Source organism: Budorcas taxicolor, chromosome 5, assembly GCF_023091745.1.
Source record: "Budorcas taxicolor isolate Tak-1 chromosome 5, Takin1.1, whole genome shotgun sequence".
NCBI lineage: Eukaryota > Metazoa > Chordata > Mammalia > Artiodactyla > Bovidae > Budorcas > Budorcas taxicolor.
Genome location: NC_068914.1, coordinates 86438090 through 86442468, shown reverse-complemented (window position 1 = coordinate 86442468; position 4379 = coordinate 86438090). Strand labels below are relative to the sequence as shown.

General features: G+C 37.8%; 1 pseudogene; it reads right to left on the bottom strand.

Annotated features, from left to right (window-relative positions):
* Positions 1–715: 715 nt before the first annotated feature.
* Positions 716–1366, bottom strand: LOC128047860 (GTP-binding nuclear protein Ran-like; annotated as a pseudogene).
* Between the last annotated feature and the right edge of the window lie 3013 nt (positions 1367–4379).

Below are 4379 nucleotides of genomic sequence, written 5' to 3'. Positions count from 1 at the left end.
AAAGAATCTGCCTGCTGCAATGAAGGAGACCTGGATTTGATCTTTGGGTTGGGACGATCCCTTGGAGAAGGGGACAGCTACCCATTCCAATATTTTTGCCTGGAGAATTCCATGGACAGAAGAGCCTGGCAGTCCATGGGGTCACAAAGAGTCAGACATGACAGCAAATTTCAGCATGATGATAGTAAATATTTTCTGTTTTTATTTGCTTAAAATGTTTTTCCTTCCTTTTAAAAGAGTGTTTCATTGAGTTAGAGAATTTTAAATTTGCTAGTTATTTCTTCTCAACATTTTTAAAATGTCATTTCAATATTTTTTCATAACTAGTATTGTTCTTGGGGCAGCTGTCAATCTAATGGTGTGCTGAATTTTGCAGGTGTGCTGAATTTTCTTTCCTCTGTTTTTTAAAGATATTTGAAATACAACCTTATTTTGATTCTAAATAAAAAAGAATAGGAATAGCAGTAACAAACAAGTCTCCACCACTGAATACGGTGATGTGACTGTAGCAAGGAGCAAACACTCTTCCAAAGTAGCTCAATATGCAGATCTAAAAAATGAAGGTATTTTAGCTGCCACATTCACTCCAAAGCCCATTCATCTCCTTTAGCATCCCAAAGATTAAGCGCATGTTCTATTTAGCTATACAATAATGTGGCAAATGCTGGACTGCCATAAAACTAAACTTCTGACTCTGGGTTCCGGCTTTACTTTCTCACAAGTCATCATCTTCATTTGGGAGAGCTGTTTTCTGAGCAACCTCCAGCTCATGCTCATGTGCTGCCAAGACTGGGGCCATGACTATCTCTGGTGCGGCAAGAGCATGCATGGAGATGAACTTCAAGTTACTGTCTCTAATCAGTTTTCTAGCAAGCCAGAGGAAGGGCTTTTCAAAGTTGTAGTTACTTTTGACAGAAATGTCATAGTACTGAAAATTCTTCTTTCAGTGGAAGACAATTGACTTTGCTTTTATCTTTCCATCCTTAATATCCACTTTGCTTCCGTACACCACACTGAGGATGTTTGCACATAGTCTTATCACATCAATATGCCAATTAGGCACATTCTTGCAAGTAATTCTCAATGTTATATCAAACATTATAATGGAATACTGAGCTTGGATATAATAGCCATCTCTCAGTTCACCAAATTACTCCTGACCAGTTGTAACCCATATATTGAAGTTAATAGGTCCTCTGTTGGAATGGAACACAAAGAGATGAACTTCAGTACCCAAGATAGCTATTGCATACACTTTCTCAAATTCACCAGTCTGATGCTGTTTCATGAATGTAGTTCTTCCAGTACCACCATCATCAATCAATACAAGCTTGAGCTGAACTTGGGGTTCTCCTTGAGTAGCCATTGTGATGTTACTTCCATACCCATCTCTCTTTCCTATATGTTTAATATCATCTGTTTGGTATTCTACAGAAATTCAATAAAGAAATTTGAGGGGGGGAAATAATCCCAGATATCCCAGAGATGCTAAAGGAATGATGAACAAAGAAAAAAAGTAGATATAATTAAAGCTAAATAAATAATAAAATGTATAATTATTGGCATAGGAGCCAAATAATTATTGGCAGACAGGGCAGGAGATGTTACAAAGCCCACTCTTGCAGAGGGGCTTGGCAGACGCCTCCATAGCTAGAGCTTGCATAGGAACTTGGAATGTTAGGTACATCAATCAAGATAAATTGGGAGTAGTCAAACAGGAGATGGCAAGAGTGAACATCGACATTTTAGGAATCAGTGAATTAAAATGGCCAGAATGGGTGAATTTAATTCAGATGAACATTTTATCTACTACTGTGCCCAAGAATCTTGTAGAAGAAATAGAGTAACCCTCATAGTAAACAAGAGAGTCCAAAATGCAGTACTTGGGTGCAATCTCAAAAACAACAGAATGATCTCTGTTCATTTTCAAGACAAACCATTCAATATCACAGTAATTCAAGTCTATGCCCCAATCACTAATGCTGAAGAAGCTGAAATTGAACGGTTCTATGAAGACCTACAAGACATCCTACAACTAGCACCAAAAAAAAAAAAAAAAGATGTCCTCTTCAATATAGGGGACTGGAATGCGAAAGTAGGAAGTCGAGAGACACCTGGAGTAACAGGCAAGTTTGGCTTTGGAGTACAAAAGGAAGAAGGGCAAAAGCTAACAGAGTTTTGCCAAGAGAACACACTGGTCATGGCAAACACCCTCTTCCAACAACACAAGAGAAGACTCTACACATGGACTTCATCAAATCAATTCCAAAATCAGATTGATTATATTCGTTGCAGCCAAAATGGAGACGCTCTATACAGTCAGCAAAAACAAGACTGGGAGCTGACTGTGGCACAGATCATGAACTCCTTATTGCAAAATTCAGACTTAAATTGAAGAAAGTGGGGAAAACCACTAGACCATAGATGTATTACCTAAATCAAATCCCTTACAATTATGCAGTGGAAGTGAGAAATAGATTCAAGGAATTAGATTTGATAGAGTGCCTGAAGAATTATGGATGGAGGTTTGTGACATTGTATGGGAGGACATGAATAAAACCATCCCCAAGGGAAAAAAAGGCAAAATGGTTGTCTAAAGAGGCCTTACAAATAGTTGAGAAAAGAAGAGAAGCTAAAGACAAAGGAGAAAAGGAAGGATATATCCATCTGAATGTAGAGTTCCAAAGAACAGCAAGGAGAGATAAGAAAGCTTCCCAACAATGAATGCACAGAAATAGAGGAAAACAATAGAATGGGAAAGACTAGAGATCTCCTCAAAAAAATTAGAGATACCAAAGGAACATGTCATGCAAAGATGGGCACAATAAAGGACAGAAACAGTATGGACATAACAGAAGCAGAAGATATTAAGAAGAGGTGGCAAGAAAACACAGAAGAACTATGCAAAAAAGATCTTAATGTCCCAGATAACCTTGATGGTGTGATGACTCACCTAGAGCCAGACATCTTGGAGTGTAAAGTCAAGTGGGTTTAGGAAGCATCACTATGAAAAAAGCTCGTGGAAGTGATGAAATTCCAGCTGAGCTATTTCAAATCCAAAAAGATGCTGCTGCTAAAGTACAGTATGCAATGTGCTAGCACATTTGGAAAATCCAGCTGTGGCTACAGGACTGTAAAAGGTCAGTTTTCCTTCCAATTCCAAAGAAAGGCAATGCCAGAGAATGTTCAGACTACCAAAAAATTTCATTCATTTCACATGCTAGGAAAGTAATGCTCAAAATTCTCCAAGCTAGTTTTCAACAGTACATGAACCTCGAACTTCCAGATGTTCAAGCTGAATTTAGAAAAAGCCAAGGAATCAGAGATCAAATTGGCAACGTCTGTTGGATCATAGAAAAAGCAAACAAATTCTAGAAAAACATCTCCTTCTGCTTCATTGACTACACTAAACCCTTTAACTCTATGGGTCACAACAAATCATAAAAAACCCTTAAAGAGATGGGAATATCAGACCACTTTACCTGCCTCCTGAGAAAACTATATGCAGGTCAAGAAGCAATAGTTAGAAACCAGATATGGAAAAATGGACTGGTTCAAAAGTGGGAAAGGAGTACAACAAGGCTGTGTATTGTCACCTTGTTTATTCAACTTATATGCAGACCACATCATGCAGAATGCTAGGCTAGATGAAGCACAAGCTGGAATCAATATTGCCAAGAGAAATATCAATAACCTCAGATATGCAGATGATACCACCCTTTATGGCAGAAAGTGAAGAGGAACTAAACAGCCTCTTGAGGAAAGGGAAAGAGGAGAGTAAAAAAAGCTGGCTTAAAATCCAACATTTGAAAAACTAAGATCATGGCATCTGGTCCCATCGCTTCATGGCAAATAGATGGGGAAACAATGGAAACAGTGACAGACTGTATTTTCTTGGGCTCCAAGATCACTGCAGATGGTGACTGGAGCCATGAAATTAAAAGACGCTTGATCCTTGGAGGAATGCTCTGACAAACCTAGACAGTCTATTTAAAAAGCAGAGACATTACTCTGCTGGCAAAGGTCCATCTATTCAAAGCTATATTTTTTCCAGTAGTTATGTTTGAATGTGAGTGTTGGACCATAAAAAAGGTTGAATGCCAATGAATTGATGCCTTTGTGCTGTGGTGTTGGAGAAGACTTTAGAAAGCCCCTTGGACAGCAAGGAGATCAAGTCAGTCAATCCTAAAGGAAATCAGTCCTGAATATTCATTAGAAGGACTGAAGCTGAGACTCACAATTGAAAAATAATAGGAGTGAATGAATGAATAATAAAAACGGCAAATATTTAAAATATTCTAAAAATCTTATCATAAAAGATTTAAATATATGTAAAATAGACAAAGTTCTAGAAAAACAGAAATTATCAATCTAAAATA